The 21,977-nt window shown below is 40.0% G+C and overlaps 1 protein-coding gene across 3 annotated transcripts in view; it reads right to left on the bottom strand.

Annotated features, from left to right (window-relative positions):
* Positions 1-21,450, bottom strand: part of otud7a (OTU deubiquitinase 7A) — a 108,614-nt gene extending 87,164 nt beyond the window's left edge. For all 3 annotated transcript variants that reach the window (XM_055155466.1, XM_055155467.1, XM_055155465.1), the window contains exon 1: positions 21,326-21,450. The gene's annotated coding sequence lies outside the window, so the exon portion shown is untranslated. The remainder of the gene's footprint in view (positions 1-21,325) is intronic.
* Between the last annotated feature and the right edge of the window lie 527 nt (positions 21,451-21,977).

Below are 21,977 nucleotides of genomic sequence, written 5' to 3'. Positions count from 1 at the left end.
GGTTTTGTGTTTAAATGAAAAATGGAAAAAACGGATAACGGCCGTTTCCCGTTTACGTGACGTCCGTGACTGTGATGCCGGAATTTTGCGCCACATACAAACTGTACCAGGTCCCGGACCAGACCAAGACCAGACTGGGACCAGAGCGGGACTGAGACCAGACCGGGACCAGACCGAGACCAGATCGAGACCAGACCGGCACCAGACCGAAGCCAGAGCGGGACTGAGACCGAGACCAGACCAGGACTAGAACGAGACTGAGATCAGGACTGAGACCAGAGCGGGACCAGAGCGGGACCAGAGTGGGACTAGACCGAGACTGAGATCAGGACTGAGACCGGACCGGGACCAGACCGGGACCAAAGCAGGACTGAGACTGAGATCAGGACTGAGACTAGACCTGGACCAGATCGGGACTAGACTGAGACTGAGATCAGGACTGAGACCAGAGCGGGACCAGAGCGAGACCAGAGTTGGACTGAGACCAGATCGGGACCAGACCGAGACTGAGACCAGACTGGAACCAGACCGGGACTGAGACCAGGTCGGGACCAGGCCGGGACTGAGACCGAGACCAGAGCAGGACTGAGACCGAGACTAGACCGGGACCAGACCGAGACTGAGACCAAACCGGGACCAGACCGGAACCAGAGCGGGACTGAGACCGAGACCAGGCCGGGACCAAACCGGAGGCTCAGAGCCCACGGCAGGGCCAGAGCTTGAAGCTGAGGCTCAGACCCTGCGGAGGCTCGGAGTCAAACCTCTGGTCCCGCTCTGGTCCCGCTCTGGTCCCGCTCTGGTCCCGGTTCTGGATCAGTCCTGGATCAGTCCGTATCCGGTGTAAAACTCCAGCATCGCAGTCATGGAAGTCACGTAAACAGGAAACGGCCATTATCCGTTTTTTCCATTTTTCATTTAAACACAAAATCGAAAACTGAAAAAAACGAATCATTATCCGTTTTTTCATTTTAGTTTTGGAGACAAATAATGAAGAAAACAGTTGTTTTTTTCATTTTCTGACTTTTGGTTTTATATTGAAAAACGATTGAACAAATGATACACGGATTCATCTGGGACATTCCTTGTATAAAACTGGTAGAAGCAGCCGTGTATCTGTGTGTGAAAAGCGGTAAATTGGAGCAGTTTTGCGTCTGGGTTTCATGAGCAGAGTTTGTGGGGCAGAGGAAGGCCGGTTCTGTTCATTATGATATTCCCCGGAGGCTCGGAGCAGCAGCTGGAGTCTCCTCTGAGGGAGCGCTCCGGAGCCTGAGACAGCACATCTGAACACAGCCTCTGCCTCTTTGCACCATGAGCGACGACTCTGCCCCATCAGGAGAAATCACAGAGCCACCTGGAGCAGAGCCGGGACTGGGTTTCATGTTTAAACTCCTGGAAAAACTGGATTCATTTCATTTGGAACCAGAACTAAAAGGTGTTATATTACGCAAATCTGACTCTTGTGAGCTTTAAGTTGTGTTTTAATGTTGTTTCCTCCTCAAAAACAGACCTGGAGTTGTGTTTTGTTTCATTCACACGTTTAAGTAACTCTTTATTTTTAGTCTGTTTACATCTCCAAAGCTCAAATGTTCCAATTTGTGACATCACGGAGTCGTAGTTTTCAAGATTTTATCTTTTGTTCAGTGGAGATCGGCGATTACAGGTCTGAAATTATCCAAATGGTTCTAGTGAAGGTGTGCGGAGTTTAAAAACACAGTGGAGCACTTCCTGTATCACCACATGACATCAGAAGGTGAATCAAAGTGTTTTCAGTGTGAATGTAACAAAACAAAACAAAACAAAATTCTAGGGCTGTTCGTGATGAGGAAACTACATTAGAACAAAGATCAGAAAACCCTTGTGATGTGCTCCACTGTGTTTTTAAACTCCATATCCACATTATGGAAAAAATCATTATCACGATTATTTTTGGTCAATTAAGAAATCGTGATTATTCAAACGATAATTTTTTAGTTACATGAAGCATTTACTCAGCATTTCTCTTAAAAAAAAGTAAAATGTCCAAATGTAAAATAAATATAGGCTACAAATATGTACCTGTATAATGTATAAAACATAAAATGACTATAATATACTTTGAACATGAAATAAAGCAAACAAAAACATAAATGTATCCAAAATAAACAATATATCCAGCTCTTCTACAAACTTTCTCTAACTTTGTTTCGCTTTATCGTCTCACCTCGATTATATGAGTTCAGAGATCGTTTGATACACAAATCAAAATCGCGATGAGAATGGTAAATGGTCACTGGGGGTGAGGTGGGTTAAGTGTCTTGCCCAAGGACACAACGACATCGTCTGTGGGAGCTGGAATCACACCACCAACCTGTGAGTCAAACAATGATTTTCACGTCGAGAGTGGGATTTGAAATGCCAGCCTTCGGATCCTGCTGAGCTACTGTCGCCCCAAATGATGATTTCAGCTCAGACTTTTATTGAAATTGTGCAGATTTAAGAATTTATGAAACGCGATGACAAACGGCGAGACGCGCTGTGGCTCAGGCGTAAGGCCAATTTACAGTCCAGCGTCAAACTGTCTGCATCACGCGTAGCTCCTACGCAGGGCCTCTGCGTCGACCAACGTGCACATCTGAAATGTTCTAACTACGCGTCAAAACTCCACAGACATCGGGGAAGTGACGCAGATGATAAGAGCTGTGATTGGTCGTCAGTACCACTGCTCTGTAGACATTTCCTCGGCTTTTCTTTCTTTCAGTATATATTGAGAAATAAGGTGTTTAATGCAGCTTTGCGCATATGTGTTTACGTTTTACAGAAACGAAACTTAAAACCGCATGGCTAACTTACATAAATAAAGTGCTCATAAAACAGCTCGCTCCTGTATGTGGTTCAGCTTCTGTCGGACTTAAAAAGGACACGACTCAGTGGACATGAGTGTTCTTTCTGTGACAAAAGAATAATTGTACTAATGAGTCTGTTCTGTGCTTTTGTCGCGTTAGAGATGGTTCATGTTCAACTTTTCAGAGATTATAAGTCTGCGGGTCGTACACACAGACAGTATATATCAGGGGTGTCAAACTCATTTTGGTCCAGGGGCCGACTTTGATCCCAAAGGGGCCGGATCAGAAAACTCATATAAACGCCAAAAATAGCAATAAGTTCAAATATTTGTGCAGAGACACGCAAATCTATTGCAGAAATCTTTTTAATTTATGAACTCTTTTTTTTACAAAATATTATAATATTAAGAACAACCTGAAACTTTAAGAAAAATGCAATTTCAACACAATGTTTTAATATTAACTTGTTTGCAAATAGGAATAAGTCAATTTTTCTTGGAAAATCCTGCACTTGGCTCCACTTTTCTCATTTTTGACATTTTGCTGATGAGGTCAAAACGATCGTCCTTTAAGAGCGTTTGGAAAGAGACAAGTCTTCATTTGTGCTGCTCTGGTGGGAGGGGCCACGTACAGAGGCGCTGGAGACACTGCTGTGATAAACACCACAGAAAATTAACAATATTTTAATAGAAAATATAATTAAAATATTTTAGTAGAAAATCAGCCCAGGGCCAGATTAAAGGTCTTGGAGGGCCAGATCCGGCCCCCGGGCCTTATGTTTGACACCTGTGGTATATATGAATGGACAGATATCATCGCCCCCTAGAGTTTTGGCAGTGAATTACTTCGACGCAGATCCCTAAATCAAAAACGACGGCGATAAGGCGACTGCGGCAGTGTGCGTGGAGTCGACGCAGAACTGTACTTCAGCCTTTAAGGTGACCAGATGAAACTGGCTGAAATTTGGAACGGGGGAAGGATCTGCCCATGTCTTCAGTCACACGCTCTTCCCTGGAGGCGAATGTACATCTTGCGAACAGAGCATCTAGAAGTCGTTCGTTTATTAAAAAATAACTACCTACTACTACTACTGCTTCAATTTTCAGGACATTTAGGGACGGACTCAGAACAACATTTTAGATTTCAGGACTGGCCTGAATTTTTCCGGAAGTCTGGTTACTTTACTCAAGCTGCTTTTTTCTAAACAAGAGTGTAAATCCTCGTCCGCTCCACACATTTGGCTGTTGACCTGTCGATTAAAATGCACTCGCCTCATCATCGAGATCGACCAAAGCAGAAATCGTGCTCTATCGATCTTACGACTTCTGCACCGCTCTAGTTCCACTGTCGACTTTCACAGAGTCCTGGTGGAAAAGTGGGTCAAGTGTCCAAATCCTCATTCTGTACTTTCTGATCCTCAACTATAACTGTATAAAATATTAACGCGCCTCCACCATTACAGCCGTCTCCAGGACTGAGCAGAACTTCTGTGTTTGAGTCGACCAAAAGAGACAGAGATTACAGAGAAATGTGCTCTACAAGCTCCACAAAGCTTTTACACGAATCCATTATTCAGCGCGTTTATAATTATGTAATAAACGCAAAAAGGACGAGGCGAACAAAAGACGACGTTTATTTCTACTCTTTAAAAAGGTAATTTAAAGGGTGTTTCCTCGTCACAAACAGACCTGGAGCTGTCTTTTGTTTCATTCACATGTTTAACGCTTATTATTAGTCTGACTACGTCTCCCAACCTCAAAACGCTCTGTTCCACCTTGTGATGTCATGAAGCGGTAGTTTTCATGCTCCTTTTACCTTTAGTTCAGCAGAGATTGACAATTTCAGAGCTGAAATCATCCAAATGATTCTAGTGAAGGTGTGTGGAGTTTAAAAACACAGTGGAGCGCTTCCTTTCCATATCACCACATGACATCACAAGGTAGAACAGAGTTTTTTTGTTTGAGAGAAGAACTTTTGTGTTAATTAAACACGTGTGAATGAAAAAACAACTCCAGGTCTGTTTTTGACAAGAAAACAAGATAATAACACAGATCAGAAAATAGTGTAATATGGGCCCTTTAAAAAACCCTTGTGATGTGCTCCACTGTGTTTTTAAACTCCATATTGGGCTGTTTGATTATGGAAAAAATCATTATCATGATTATTTTGGTCAAAATTGGTCATGATTATTCAAAAGATGATTTTGTTGTTACACGATGCATTTACTCAGCATTTCTCTGCAAAAAAACAAACAAAAAAACAACAACTTTCAAATTGAAAATAAATTTAGGCTACAAATATGAACCTTAGAGCAGTTTTGCATCATATAAAACATAAAATGAATGAAATATACTTTAAACATGAAATAAAGCATAGAAAGCATAAATGTATCCAAAATAAACTCTATATCCAGCTGTTCTACAATCTATTTATTTGATTTTTTAAATATAGATACTTATTTATATATTTTTAAAAATCTAAATAAACTTTGTTAAGCTTTATCGTTTCAACTTGATTATATGAGTTTGGAATTCCAACTTGTGAAGCCATGAAGAGGCAGTTTTCAAGATCCTTTTGCCTAAGGCCCCGTCCGCACTAGTTTGTATTTGAGTTGTTTTCGTTGTGGGTGCAGTGTTCAATCACACTAATCCAAGGCTCCAGAGATGGAACGATCTGGTGCCTCCAGCTCCCACGAATTCATGTTTGTACAGATCTGATCCGGGCACCGTGTGGACGCCTGAAAACACTGATACTCTGATGTAGGTCTGTGCACCGCCAAGTAATTCACCGATAAAACACTAAGAGGCGAGAATATCTGTCCTTTCATATGTCCGTGTGTCTGTGTGTGCGACCTGCAGACGTATAATCTAAATAAAAAATATCCTTATTGCCTCAAAACAAACAAAAAAGTGCGATGGTCTCATGACTTTCCTGGTGTCAGTCATGGAACAACAATCGTGTCAGGTCACATCATTTCCTGCATTTCCATGTGTTTATTACATTTGGATTTGGACATTTGGACTGAAATAAACCTGAAAATAATAAAAATAGCAATGGACACGCAATTACGCAGACCAAGATAAAGTGTAATTTTCCATTTATGTGAGAAATATCTGCACTTAGAGCGACTTTTTCCAATTGTTACGAACACAGACGCTCAGAGCATCGACCATTTTGACTCGCAACACTCTTTGGCAAAGTTTGGACCGATCAAAATGGACGGAGCGCATGAGTTTTAGCAGAAAAATAAAGTTCCTATTAGACACTGGTACATACATCGTATACGATACCGTCGGTCTAGAAGGGTTAAAGCAGACCTATAGTGCATGTGTCTGCTCCGTAATTATAATCTATAATCAACCGTGGATCGTTTTAAATCACAATACTGATCTAAAACAACTTAATAAAAGAAACAAGTGCGCCAACTTCCCCGTCACTGTCACCGGAATGTTCCACACTACGATATTAAACAGCTCTACCTTACGTTTATTCAACTATAGGTGTTTTAAAAGTGCTCAAAAATATCTTAAAAAACATGAAATTCTTACTGTGAAAAGGGGCCGCCTCACCACAGATCTAACCTATAAATTGGCTTGCAAGTTTCCATGGAGATTCTCAAATTTATGGCCGTACTGTGGAACATTCTAGGCACATCACCATGGAGACAAGCAGGCGATGGACCCTCAAGCAGACAAGTCACAATAAAAACATATCGACTTATCGTTCAGTAAATAATAAAAAACAGGGAAAATATTCATGGTGTGGAGAATTTCTTTCAAATGAAACAGAAAACACAGACCAAAGTTCAGGTGCAAATGCAAAGAGCAGCAATTTAAAAGTGAATAAATATAAAAAGCTTTTGGACGTCGGCCATCAGAGCGTAACCAAGTGTGTATAATTTCTTTGCAAAAAGTTGGGATTTTTTTGTAACAGGATAAGATTTGAGCTGTACAGGGTTGAATAAATGACTTCTGTGGATAATTACTGGTAGCCTCATCGGTCGGTTTCACTTCGTAGAAACCGTGTGACCTTCGCAGCATTAGGATTCGTTCGCTCGACGGTAAGCAGGTGCTTTTTTTATTTAACCAATCGCTGCTGTTTGGTCGTGACGTATGTAATGCTCCAAATCCTGTAGGAAGAAGGACAATAACGTCTTTCCCCGAGATAAAATTCACCAAACATTCTCTTTTTTCCAGCTTTAAATCCTCATTCTCGGGAATCGTTGCCAACGCAGAATGTATGACTCTTCGCTGATTGGCTGGTGCCCAGACTCACACTTCCGGGGTGTTTGTAAACCGTCTAGTGTATTCTGATTCCTGACCTAGTCGCTGGAGAGAAATGAAATTGAGCGGAGACACAAGGTGACACCAGACTGACTAAATTATTGGTTCATTCTGACATTTATTTGTTGTTTTCATGCTACTGTATGTTTTAAAAAAATTGTTTACTGGGATTATCCTGCTTTATTGTTTTTGTCTCAGTGGCAAAAAGTATTTCTCTAACAATAAATCCTGCTTCTAGACCTGCCACAATAATCACTATATCCACTTATCGTTCAATATATGAAAGTTTTCTGCCATTTTTATGTAATAAGGCAAGATCTGAGATGTAGAGAGATGAAAAAGTAATTTTCAGGACTAATTATTGGTTCATTCTGACATTTATTTGTTGCAGCTCAGGCTTTTTCACGATACTGTATTTAAAAATTGAATTATTTTGCTTTACTGTTTTTGTCTCAGAAGCAAAAAGTTGTTTCAATATGATTATTTCTCACAGTATTTCTCTAACGATACATCGTGCACAATAATCATCAGCTTATCCTTCAGTATATGAAAGACAGAACTATATTTTTGAGCCTTGATATTTGTTGTGTGCATATTTTTGTTGCAATAGTGAGGAGATTTCTGCTATTTTTTATGTTATGAGGCAAGATCTGAGCTGTAGAGAGATGAAAAAGTAACTTCCAGGATTAATTATTTGAGTATTTTTAGAAGATAATGATGAAAATCTTGTATTTATGGAAATTAAAATGAATGAATTTTGATTATTTTAAATGTTTATTTTAAATGTTTAATGATGAATTGGATCGTGGTTATTTTAAGGAGACGCTGTTACTGATGAAACGTTGTTGTTAGAGTTTTTTTAATGCAAATAGTTTCTTTAATGTACTTTTTTTTTGTACCTGCCCGAGGACTGAAGATGGAAAAGGAGCTTGTGGCTAAATCTGGCATCTTTTATCTTTGAGATGAATGTTTTTGTGTGCACTGTCCTTGTTTAAATAAAATAAATAAATACATAAATACATTTGTTCATTCATTCTGACGTTCATTTGTTGTAGCTCAGGCTTTTTCACGATACTGTATTTAAAAATGGGATTATCCTGCATTATTGTTTTTGTCTCAGTGGCAAAAAGTAGTTTCAGTATTCCCATTTAGCGCAGTATTTATCCACAGCGATATATCCTGCTTCAAATTTTATTATCAGAACAAGTCTATTAATGTGTGACTGTATGCAAAAATACACTGGCCTCTGGACGTGGAGCTGTCACCTGTTCCACACGCTCCAGTTCTGACACGCTCCAGTAAAGTTCAGTAAAACAAACAAAAAACAAAAAACAGGACTGATTCCAGGACTAAACCAGGAGTAAACCCAGGACTAAACCCAGGACTAAACCTAGGAGTAAACCCAGGACTAAACCCAGGACTAAACCCCAGGACTAAAACAGGACCAAAACAGGACCAAAACAGGATAAAACCAGGACCAGGACTAAACAGGACTAAACCAGGACTGAACCAGGACTAAACCAGGACTAAAACAGGACTAAACCAGGACTAAACCAGGACTGATTACAGGTCTAAACCATGACTAAACTAGGACTAAAAAAGGACTAAAACAGGACTAAACCAGGACAGAACTAGGACTGAACTAGGACTGAACCAAGACTGAACCAGGACAGCTTCAAGGATTGAACTAGGACTTTGAATTACTTTGTGTACGAATTGTGCTATACAAATAAACTTGCCTTGCCTCAATCAGGACTAAACCAGGACTGAACCAGGACTGAACCAGGACTGAACCAGGACTGAACCAGGACTCTGTCAGAAAAGAACCGGCGCAGATCTCCGTGCCGCAAGGAGATAAGAGCAGCCATCGCCCAGTCACGCTTTGCAGACCCCCTGCTCCATGGGCTTGGGATTCTCTCTCTTAAATCCAAGATTAGTCCTAGTTTAGTCCTGATTTAGTCCTGACCCACCCGTGTGTAATCACTACCCACCCGCAAAATTCCAGAATGTTAAAACCCGCCCGTTTCAGCAACCATTTGCCCGTACTCGACCTGGTGCAGGTGGAGGTGGGATGAATGTGACCTGACCGTTCATGTCAAAAAATGAGATATGTATCCGTTTTAGGAGCACATATCCAAGTGTCCTGGGTTGCATTTGAAAAAAATCAAGTGTGTCATTCAGACTGTTATTAAAAGATCAGATACAGGAGCACAGGGGTGAAAAAAAAAAAAAAAATTGATTTGGGTCACTTCAGGCTGCAGCATGAACGTAGACTTTCAGTAGAGTTTGGCAAATCCAGGGTTTTAAATTATCCAAATGATTCTAGTGAAGGTGCATGGAGTTTGAGAGAAGAACTCATGTGTTAATGAAACAAAATAAACACATCTCCAGGTCTGTTTGTGACGAGGAAAACAACATTTGCCCTTTAAATCCACATGAGACACACACAAACATCGCTGACTCATCGCTTTTATCATGCGACGAATTATTCTTAAAACTGAACATCCAGTCCTGAGATATTAATAGTTCTGTAGATGTGACTCGCCCATCACTAATCCACAGACACACCAGCCCGAACCTGTCCGCACCTGCCCGTACCCGCCCGCACCTGCCCGTACCTGTCAGCGAGTGGCCGGCCTCTCCCTGTGCTCCGCCGGACAACAGGTCTGGTTTGCCCCGGGCGACGAGCACAAAGGCTGGCGTCTGGGAGGGCCGCGTTTATGAACATAACTTTCATTATTGTGATGCAATTAGCGCGATCCGTCTGCGAGGTGTGTACGCTTCTGTTCTGGAATGTGATCCAGCGTATTCTTTTACCGACATGGAACTTTGTATTTGTGTTTTGTGTTGATTTTAGTGGGACGCTCCTCGAGATGTGCCGTCTCGTTTTCGAAAGGGGTTCAAAAAACACAAAATATTAGTAATATACAGTCAGTGTTGGGAGTAAAGCGTTATAAAAAGTAACAAATTACTATAATGCTTTGGTTTTTGCTCTAAAGCAGTAATTTAAGGAATTACAGGGAAAAACTGGTAATATTTTACTCGGTACAAATGTGAGTAATGCGCATCACATTTGCATTTTAACCTGGATTGAAGTGGTGAGTTTTTCATTTTTATTCATACAAATTTGCTAAAATCACGGTGTTATCAGCAGTGATGAAACGCCATCGTTACTGTTCCGAGTGTCAGGTCAGGCCCAGAGGTGAAGCCCGTGTAGACCGTCAGGTGACCGCGGGCAAAAGGACCGACGCAGAACTTCATACTCCACGAGGCGAAGAGCGGCCGACGCCCAATCGAGTTGTGTGGACACTCTGCTCCACGAGCTCAGGGTTCTCTCAGGGGAGGTCCTAGATTCCTAGTCCACGATTAGTCCTGGTTCTGTTCTGGTTCAGCTCTCGTTCAGCTCTGGTTTAGACCTGGTTTAGTCCTGGTTTAGTCCTGGTTTAGTCCTGGTTTAGTCCTGGTTTAGTCCTGGTTTAGACCTGGTTCAGCTTTCGTTCAGCTCCCGTTCAGCTCTGGTTTAGACCTGATTTAGACCTGATTTAGACCTGATTTATACCTGGTTTAGTCCTGGTTTAGTCCTGGTTCAGCCCTGATTCAGTTCTGGTTCATCTGTGTTTCAGCTATTTTTTAGTTCTGGTTTAGTCCTGGTTTAGACCTGGTTTAGTCCTGGTTTAGACCTGGTTCAGCTCTCGTTCAGCTCTGGTTTAGACCTGATTTAGACCTGATTTAGACCTGGTTTAATCCTGGTTTAGTCCTGGTTCAGTCCTGATTCAATTCTGGTTCAGCTCTGGTTCAGCTCTTGTACAGTGATTTAAAACTCCTTTATGAACACAGAAATTACTTTTTTAACAAATAAAAATAGTAATAAATAATGTATTTGTAAAAATGCATTGTTTTGTGTAAATTGTGATGAACTTTTAGATTACAATTCTCCCAGTGTGACTTTATCAATGTGGGCCTCTAAAATAAAACTCCACACATTTTTCAACTTTTCTTCACAAATCGCTTCTTGATTTGTGTAAAACTATAATTTATATTTACAGCAGGTATTCTAGCACCAAGTTAAGATAGTTAAATAAGGAGAATAATGAAGACCTGTCATGAGCACAAAATTATGTCACAAAATTCATTCTTATAAAAGCAACAACCGAGCGACTTCCAGAACGATGAATGAACCATAAAACGACAAGGATGGGACGAGAGACAATTTCTACGAGACGAGACGTGTGAGATCGAGACAAGAACAGATTTTGATGTAATTTTTGATCAATAAACTGTGGCATTTAGTTCACAATTTGAGTTTTGCGGTCATTGGAGCACACAAGAGAAGCTGTAAAACCCAAAAAGTTAAAAGTCAGCAAAGATAAACCCTTTTTTTAATCTAAAGCAAATGTCAAAAATCACACAAGATCATTTTCTTCACGTGTGTTCAGTCTTGTGGCAGTTTTGTCTTGCGAGATCTGGTCCCATCCCCATAAAACTACAAAAATTACAGAGTCCTGAGCAGATTTGAAGAGTAACCAACCAGAGTAGAGCCTCAGACTGAGCGTGGATGTGGTCTTCCTGTGGTCTCTACGTCCACGTGTCCATCAATAACCCGTCTACATCTCCAGCTCTCATATTTCACCTCTATCCCATCTACCGTAACATCAGATCCATTACTGAAGATCACAAATAGGCCTCGTACAACAACACATGCAGAGACGGACAAGAAACGGTGAGATTAAAACTGACGCAATGAGCCGAGAGCAGATTTTAAAGCTGCATTGTGTGACTTTTCTGATGGGAGGGTCGGTCAAATGCTCATATTTTCTCCATGGAGATGTTATTGTTTTGTCTGGAATGTTTTGATATTAAACTTAAAATATGCTATATTTCGAAACAATACGAGAAAACACGATTGATGAACCAGACATTTTGGTAGGCAAAATGCGTCAACATCGTCAACAGTTATCGGAGTACAACATCGACAGTCGTCAAGTTATCGGAGTACAACATCAACAATCGTCAAGTTATCGGAGTACAACATCGACAGTCGTCAAGTTATCGGAGTACAACATCAACAATCGTCAACAGTTATCGGAGTACAACATCGACAGTCGTCAAGTTATCGGAGTACAACATCAACAATCGTCAACAGTTATCGGAGTACAACATCAACAATCGTCAACAGTTATCGGAGTACAACATCAACAATCGTCAACAGTTATCGGAGTACAACATCGACAATCGTCAAGTTATCGGAGTACAACATCGACAATCGTCAAGTTATCGGAGTACAACATCAACAATCGTCAACAGTTATCGGAGTACAACATCAACAATCGTCAACAGTTATCGGAGTACAACATCAACAATCGTCAAGTTATCGGAGTACAACATCAACAATCGTCAACAGTTATCGGAGTACAACATCATCGTCAACAATCGGTCAACAGTTATCGGAGTACAACATCAACAATGGTCAACAGTTATCAGCATACAACATCAACAATCGTCAACAGTCGTCAAGTTATCGGAGTACAACATCAACAATCGTCAACAGTTATCGGAGTACAACATCAACAATCGTCAACAGTTATCGGAGTACAACATCGACAGTCGTCAAGTTATCGGAGTACAACATCGACAATCGTCAAGTTATCGGAGTACAACATCAACAATCGTCAAGTTATCGGAGTACAACATCAACAATCGTCAAGTTATCGGAGTACAACATCAACAATCGTCAACAGTTATCGGAGTACAACATCAACAATCGTCAAGTTATCGGAGTACAACATCAACAATCGTCAAGTTATCGGAGTACAACATCAACAATCGTCAATCGTCAAGTCAGTTATCGGAGTACAACATCAACAATCGTCAACAGTTATCGGAGTACAACATCAACAATCGTCAAGTTATCGGAGTACAACATCAACAATCGTCAACAGTTATCGGAGTACAACATCGACAATCGTCAAGTTATCGGAGTACAACATCGACAATCGTCAAGTTATCGGAGTACAACATCGACAATCGTCAAGTTATCGGAGTAGTACAACAATCAACAATCGTCAACAGTTATCGGAGTACAACATCAACAATCGTCAAGTTATCGGAGTACAACATCAACAATCGTCAAGTTATCGGAGTTCACAACATCAACAATCGTCAAGTTATCGGAGTACAACATCGACAATCGTCAAGTTATCGGAGTACAACATCAACAATCGTCAAGTTATCGGAGTACAACATCAACAATCGTCAACAGTTATCGGAGTACAACATCAACAATCGTCAAGTTATCGGAGTACAACATCAACGTCAAGTCGTCAACAGTTCATCGGAGTACAACATCGAACGTCAATCGTCAACAGTTATCGAGTACAACATCAACAATCGTCAACATGTTATCGAGTTACAACATCAACAATCAAGTCGTCAACAAATTTCATCGTCAACAGTCAGTTTTAAACTTTTCAAAGTAACGTTTTTGATCCTCAACATTCAGTGACTTGGAGTAAGATGATGAAGTCACGTCAAAACAATTAAATACAAAACCTACTTCAAAATAAGACGAGTTTCTCATGACAGACAAACACAGCGCAACTGTCAACACAAACGACACAAAAAAACATATTCTCCTATAAAAATAATGGCTCAGTCATCGTTGTGACACTAAAAGTCTTTGTTAAACCACTTCTTGTGCAAAGTTCAGATGAAACACAAACATTTTACTCATCAAAACAGTGAAAATGTCAAATGTGTCGCATAAAACAGTTTCCTTCCTCGAAACAAGCAACAAAACTGTACCTCTGTAAGAAAATAATTTAGTAAAATATAACAAAAAATACTCTTGGAGATATACATCGACACAGCAGCCCACAATATCAATACTGTATCATTACATTAAACGATAAGATATACTGATATTTTGATATTTTTGCACACTCCTAGCCTTGACTACGTCTCTCCAAACCACGCGAATCTTCACAAAACTACGGTCGCCGCGTCCCTTTCCTCATTTTCGCCTTTCGCTGACAATGTGGTTGATTTTCCTCTCCAAAAACGTGAAGATTGAGTAAAACTTCATGCTGGAACTGTTGGTGCTGCACTTGACTTTTTGAAAAGTTTTGTTTACCGTTTACAAGGAATTTATTTTTTTTATAATATTTCAAACATTTGTTGCTTATTTGAGAATATTTTATTTAACTTATTAGTATTACCAAGCAGCACTTTACTGCATTTATTTTATTTTCCCATTTGTATAATGTTAAAACTAATTGTTGCTTTAATAAACACAATAATAAACAACAAACTGTTCCAAAAATGAACCAAACCATGTTTTGTTACACCATTACACCCCTAAAACCAGACCAAGTTACAGGTCAGGTCTGTGGAGAGGCGACCCCGCTCACAGTCAGAACATCTGTTTTTCTAGGTGTTTTTGCGCTTTAAAATCACCTGTAATTGAAAAAATGTAAAGTAGACCTGTTTAAAGTCACACTGTGGAACATTTCAGGCAGAGTAAAGACATGTCTATAGAAAAAAGCAAGTGGCGGATGGTTTAAAGTGCACTTTAAACCACAAAAACTATTCGCAGGTGAATAAAAACATATGAAACTGAGAACAGATAGAGATATGTCATTCAAACAACACATGTACACACTCTTTTTTTTATTTTTATGCAGATAAAACATAATTAATAACAAATCACTCAAGAAACAGGAGTAGCGTCATACAATATAATAGTAATAGAATGAAAAAAATACACTACTACTAATATTAATAACAAATAAAAATAAAATAAATAAATACAAATAATAAAATAATAATAAAATAATAATAATAAAAAAATAAAAAAATAAAAAGAGGTGGGTGGTTGGTTTAGACTGTTTTTAAAAAAAGTCAATAAATGGCTGCCACTTTCTAAAAAATATCTTTATGTTACCTTTCTTGGAGTACCTAATCTCTACTTTCAAAAAGGACATAACTTCATTAATCCATTGAGTGCTGGATGGGGACAAAAACTATTCTAATCAGTCACAGAAGTTATAAATTATACTTTCTACAGCTCAAACCAGAACCAGAAAATTCCCCTCAAAATGACGTACATATATAATATAGTCAGTGTTGGGAAGGTTAGTTTTAAAATGTATTCACTACAGATTACAGATTACACACACCAAAATGTAGTTTGTAACGGAATCCATGTGAGTAATGTAATCTGAATACTTTGGATTACTTGATTTGCTGTAGAGAAGCAAAGACTACGATATCTTCACATAAGATGTTTTGTCTGATAAAAGAAAATAAAAAGTCCAGATTTTACTGAACCAAATTAAAAATATTATTGATAAAAAAAGAGACACGTCCACACAGCAGAATTTAGTCCTGTTAAATCCTGGTTTAGTCTTGGTTTAGTCCTGGTTTTGACCCGGTTTAGACCTGGTTTAGACCTGGTGTAGACCTGGTTTAGACCTGGTTTAGACCTGGTTTAGCCTGGTTGACCTGTTTAAACCTGGTTTAGTGGTTTAAAACCTGGTTTAGTCCTGGGTTTAGTCCTGTGTAGACCTGTTTAAGTCCTGTTTGTTTAAACCTGGTTTAGTCCTGGTAGACCTGGTTTAGTCCTGGTTTCCTGGTTTAGTCCTGGTTAGACCTGGTGTAGACCTGGTTTAGACTTGGTTGAAACCTGGTTAATCCTGGTTTAGTCCTGGTTTAGACCTGGTTTAAACCTGGTTTAACCTGGTTTAGCCTGGTTTTCCTGGTTTAGTCCTGGTTTAGTCCTGGTTTAGTCCTGGTTTAGTCCTGTCCTGGTTTAGTCCTGGTTTAGTCCTGTTTAGTCCTTGTTTAGTCCTGGTTTTAGTCCTTTTAGTCCTTTTTAGTCCTGGTTTAGTCCTGGTTTAGTCCTGGTTTAGTCCTGGTTCAGTCCTGGTTTAGTCCTTGTTTAGTCCTGGTTTAGACCTGAGTTTGGACCAGGTTTAGTCTCCGGCAATGAGTGGAATTACTGAAAAAAAAATAATAAAATAGGGATATAGCCCAAAATATGAAAACAGGAAAATACCACCAAGTAATCCATTTATTCCAACAAAGTAACTGTAATCCAATTACCACTCACTGAAACAGTAACTGTAACTGAATACAGTTACTCATAATTTGTACTCTGATTACATAACTCCGGTACATGTAATCTGTTACTCCCCAACACTGTTTACAGTGTAGTAATTATCGTGACAGATCTAATCATCAATATTACAGATTTATTTATTTATTAGAGCTGTTTAATGTCACACTGTGGAACATTTGAGGTACAGTAATGACGTCCATAGAAACAAGCAGTCAGAGAAGTTATAAATTAAACCTTCTACAGTTCAAATCTGATCATATCGCCAAAAAAAAAAATCCCCAGAAGTCATTATTGTGACAGGTCTAATCACCACGACACAACCGCACACAGACACACAACGGCCTTTTGTTGACAGAAGCTGGATTCTTGTGTGGGTTAAAAGTCAGATGTTTTTCCAGATCGCTTTGTCGAGTGGATAACACATGACATCACGTAAACAGCGAGAATTAAAAGGTCCCAGATTACACAACATCGACTTTTGTGAGCGTTAAGTCGTGTTCTAATGTCCTTCCCTCGTCCAAAACAGACCTGGAGTTGTGTTTCGTTTCATTTACACGTGTGTTTGAGTAAATCTGTATTGTTAGTCTGTCGGTTTTTTAGACTTTTAGACAAACTATTGATCCACAAAATAAATTATTTGGACACATTAGAATATTCAGGGTTCCCACTGTTTTTCACTGACGAAATTTAAAAACTTTTCCATGACTTTTTCATGACCCAAAGTGAATTTTCCATGACATTATGGCAGCTGCATGTGTAGAATTGATCAGACTTTTAGGGCTAAATATGAAATGTTAACTTTTTTTTTTTTTTTTAAGGGGCACTGTGTAACTTTTCTGCTAGAGGGCCCATCAGGGACGTAACAATAACGGAAATATCGTCAAAGTTCTCACAATAATATCGTGGACCATCACAATAAATCGAATTACAAGTTTCTTTGCTTAAATGAAGAGTTCTGGTGCAACAACAGATAAAAAGAGGCAGAGGGAACTACATAGACCATGATCCTTTGCTCCATTTCAGTGCAGACGACAAGAAGAAATAACAGTTCTTAACACTTTTAAGTCTTAGTTCTTGGGATTAAGTCTTGTTAAGGCATTTTAAGAGGAAAAAGTAGAATATTTAACAGTTTTGTTTGTTCATCTCCACAAAATATCGCAATAAATATCGTACCGTGACATGTATATCGTGAAAATATCGTACCAAGAGACTTTGATATTGTTACACTCCTACTAGTCTCCATGCAGATTAGGGCCGGTATCATTAAGAAGTTACCGATACGATATGCTTTTTGATACAGTGTCCTTTCGATTCAATATGATTCGATACGATATATTTCACATCAGTTCGATACGGTTCAGAGAGAAACAAAGGTTAAATCATGGCTCTGATACTAGGCGTGTAACGATATCCAAGTCTCATGATACGATATCGTCTCGGTATGAACCTCACGGCACGATATTTATTGCGATATCGTGGGAAAGCTCACGATACGGAGGGGAGGCCCAGGGTTAGGGATGTAACAAAATCCATTTATGGCGATATTTTGTGGAGGCTTTTTCCTCTTAAAATGCCTCGACAAGACTTAATCCCAAGAACTAAGACTTAAAAGTGTTAGAACTGTTACTTCTTCTTGTCGTCTGCACTGAAATGGAGCAAAGGATCATGGTCTATGTAGTTCCCTCTGTCTTTTTTTTTATCTATTGCTGCACCATAACTCTTCACTTAAGCAAAGACACTTGTAATTCGATATATTGTGATGGTCCACGACGTTATTGCGAGAACTTTGACGATACGAGATCACGATATTTTGGTTACTGTTACGGTGCACTTTCGATTCAATACGATCGAATACGATATATTTCACATCAATTCGATACGGTTCAGGTTAAATCATGGCTCTGATACTAAAAGTTTTTATTAAACCATTAAGTTCATACGAAAAACACCCATTTTACTCAAAACAATGAAAATGTCAGCACAACCGTAACTCTTACACAAATTAATTTAGTAAAATATACTTAAAAATACTATCGAAACAGCAGCCCACGATATCGATACTGTATCAGCACATTAAACGACACGATAGATCGATATTTTGATATTTTTTGCACACCCCTGATGGAGATGTTATTGGGTTACCTCCAATTTTCCAAATTATGGCATTAAACCTTTCAATCTCCATAGAAACAAGCAGGAGACGCCGCCAGGGTAATTTACAGGCGAGGTCTACGAAGAGGCGAGCCCACTCACAGTAAGAATGCGTGTTTTTAAGAGGTATTTTTGAGCAATAAAAACACCCATAATCAAATAAATGCATCTTAAAAAAGGCGCAAAAGTTCGGAAATAATCAGAATAGTCTAATGAGAACTTAACAGAACGCTGAAAGAGACACTAAAATTCCATGACTTTTCCAGGATTTCCATGACCGTGGGCAGAGGTGGGACCAAGTCTTTGTTTTGCAAGTCTCAAGTCTTTGACCTGAAGTCCGAGTCAGGGTCCAAGACAAATAGAGGCAAGTCCAAGCCGAGTCTCGAGTCACTGGCCCAGAAGTTGTAGAAATGAATTTAGTTAATTTTTCCTTTTTAATTGTCTTGACAAGATCTTAGTGTGAATCTTTACGGTCAGAACAGAAAGAATTCAGATTTAAAAGTGCTTCTCAAGTCACAGGCCTCAAGTCCGAGTCAAGTCCCAAGTCAAATAGAAGCAAGTCCAAGTCGAGTCTCAAGTCACTGGCCCGTAAGTCCAAGTCAAGTCCAAGTTGTCTGCTTTGAGCTTCAAGTCATTTCAAGTCTTTAAACCAACATACTAAATATAGCTTAGATTTTTGCAATTTATATGAATTTTAAGATAAACTGTACTTAATAAATCATAGTATATTTATATAAGAGTATTTATAAGAGTTGTAGAAATTAATGTAGTTACTTTTTTTCCTTTTTAAATGTCTTTTTTTTTTTTAAACAAAAACAAAACATAAACCATGACTGCATGGATCATGACAGGAAGAGTCCGAGCTGAAACAAAAGTACCAAACGCAAGAACAACAAGTTTGTATTCACAACCCCACTCACTGGACATATAAAGAGACAAAAGATAAATTCAAACAAACAAAACTCAATGCACAATTCATCAACTCCACAGCTCCATATTTTCCAAAACACAATACTCGATACTCGTTTTTAAAGGTTTCTACAGTCCTGAACTGTTCATTGCTCTGATTATTTCACAAACCAAAATCTCTACCAGAAATTTCTTTCTTCCTCGTTCTTATTTTTTATTTATTTATTTATTTTTTCTCCCCACCCGTTTATGGTCACACAAACTAATAATAATGTTAACGAAGGCGAAAAATTTTATTATTGATGATCGTTTTAAATGTCTTGACAAGATCTTAGTGTGAATCTTTACGGTCAGAATAGAAAGAATTCGGACAGAGTTTGTAAAGTCGATGAGATCGAACTTCACGTAAATCTACTTCATATTTGCAATGTTTTGTTAATTTGTGGAAGAGGTTCCTGCGCTGCCCAACCTGTTCTGAGTTTGTGTACGTTTTTAAAAAATGCAAAAGCAGGAACATGTGATTTCAATAAAAAGTAAATCTGAAAACAAAAAAAAGAAGAATAGAAAGAATTCAGATTTAAAAGTGCCTCTCAAGTCAAAGGCCTCAAGTCCAACTCAAGTCCCAAGTCACTCACCTTCAAGTCCAAGTCGAGTCCCAAGTCTTAGTCCATTTTATCAAGTCAAGTCTCAAGTCTTGAAAATAGTGACTCAAGTCTGACTCGAGTCCAAATCTGAGTAAAAAAAAATGTAAATATAAAATGGCAATAAATTCTAAATAAGTAGCAAAAAAGAGCAAGAGTCTGGGGTCAAACAAGGCGTAATTATATAAAATAAAGTAGTAATAAGTCATAAGAAGCTCAAAAAAGCTCCAAACGCTCTGTTCCACCTTGTGATGTCATGAAGCGGTAGTTTTCAAGTGAACATCTCCTTTTTACGTTCAGTTCAGTCGAGATCGGCAATTCCAGAGCTGAAATCGTCCAAATGATTCTAGTGAAGGTGCGTGGAGTTTAAAAACACCGTAGAGCGCTTCTTGTACTACCACACGATGACATCACGACAACGATGACATCACGACAACGATGACAACGACGTGTTTCCAGGTTGTGAAAAGCACTCTGCCTAAATCTGCAGGGGTTTTTTGGGGTTTTAAACAACTGAGAATGAAACAAAACACAACTCCGGGTCTGTTTGTGATGAAGAAACGACATTTTAACATAAAAAAATGAGAAAATAGCCTAACGTGGACCCTTTAAAAGCCCAACTAAACACCAAATGTGAAGAGATAAATCAGCCACAAGACAAACAAAGGCCATCTTCATTCAACTTAACGCACTGGAGGAAGAAGAAGAGGAGGAGGAGGAGGAGGAGGAGGAGGAGGTGAGCAGACACAGACTTAGGCCCTGTCCAGTCGTTTTGAGAGTGAGAGTAGCTAAATGAGGCCAGCTCCGGCACAAACGGCACGGGGGTACGGTGAGGAATCAGAGCGCCGCTGTGCCACTTCCACGATCCTCAAGCCTAAATGAAGGCGAAAAAAAAAATAATAATAATAATGACTGTGGCGCGCGTGGATCAATCCGAGCCGGTTTACATGCTCCACACGGGCTAATCAATGCCCCATTTCGGATGATTTTGAAGACGTAGGATGCGCGTTTGTGTCTGGAGCGGGTCACGGATTGAATGAGGTGTTTTCTGAATGGTTCCCGCGGTGCTGTCGGGGTAAAAATGTGTGTTTTTTTATCGCTCTGTGACTAAGCAAACGGAACATCCATGTCCAGAGCGCGGGACAGACTGACGCTACTGTTTGTCCACTATTACGCGCGGACACCGGCCTCCTCCCGGTCGTTGTTTTCCTGCTAAAATAACCCGTATTGGCTCTTTACGCGTGTTTGAATCCATCGAGGCAGGTGCACCTGTCTGCAGAGCGGGCTATTGTGTCTCCCTCATCCGGGGCAGGAGCGGCTGTGTCGGGTCTGAGCGCGCAGGAAAAGGGGGAAAGGGGAAAAGGAGGTGTCCGGGGTGCCGTGCCGTGCCGCGCCGCGCCTTACCGTGCCGTGTCCGGTCATGTCGCCGTCGCCGTATCCTCCCCCCAACGGTGGAGCTTCAGACTGGGAGCGCGGATTCCTGGTGTCGGGGCTGCTGTCTGGCGCTGCTCTGCCCCATGTCACATTTCTCCGCTGCAGCAGAGCCTGGCCCCGCCTCCTCCGCCGCCGTCTGACGTCATGCGCGCAACGCCGACGCGACAAAACGCCACCAGAGGACGCTGTGGCTCGCGCGCGTTCGCAGGAGTTTCATTCATGGGCTGAGAGGAAAGCGCAGCTGGTGGGAAAAAAGTTGCGGGGAAAGTTGCAGCTTTGCGTTAAATGACGGAAAAAACGAGCGACTGACGGTGCGTAAAACCGAAAACGAAACGAACCAAAACCAGACCAGAGATCACCAAAGATCCACGCGCGGAGCATTTAAGGTGACCACACGTCCCCATTGACCCGGGGTAGTTCCAGTTTTGAGCCTTGTGTCCCCTGTCCCAGCAGATTTATCCAAAATCACTAATTTGTCCCAGTTTTGTTCAAAAAATGTCTCTGTCCCTATTTTTGTAGTAAACTTGAATATAATTTAATAACAGAGTAAAAAATATATAAATGGTGATAATAAATTCTAAATAAACAGCAAAAAAGAGCAAGAGTCTGGTGTCAAATAAAA

This window comes from Boleophthalmus pectinirostris, unplaced genomic scaffold (genome assembly GCF_026225935.1).
Source record: "Boleophthalmus pectinirostris isolate CB_2022bp ecotype Guang Dong unplaced genomic scaffold, ASM2622593v1 HiC_scaffold_2, whole genome shotgun sequence".
NCBI lineage: Eukaryota > Metazoa > Chordata > Actinopteri > Gobiiformes > Gobiidae > Boleophthalmus > Boleophthalmus pectinirostris.
Note: the sequence above shows the minus strand (reverse complement) of the source record. Positions and strands in the feature narration are given on the sequence as shown.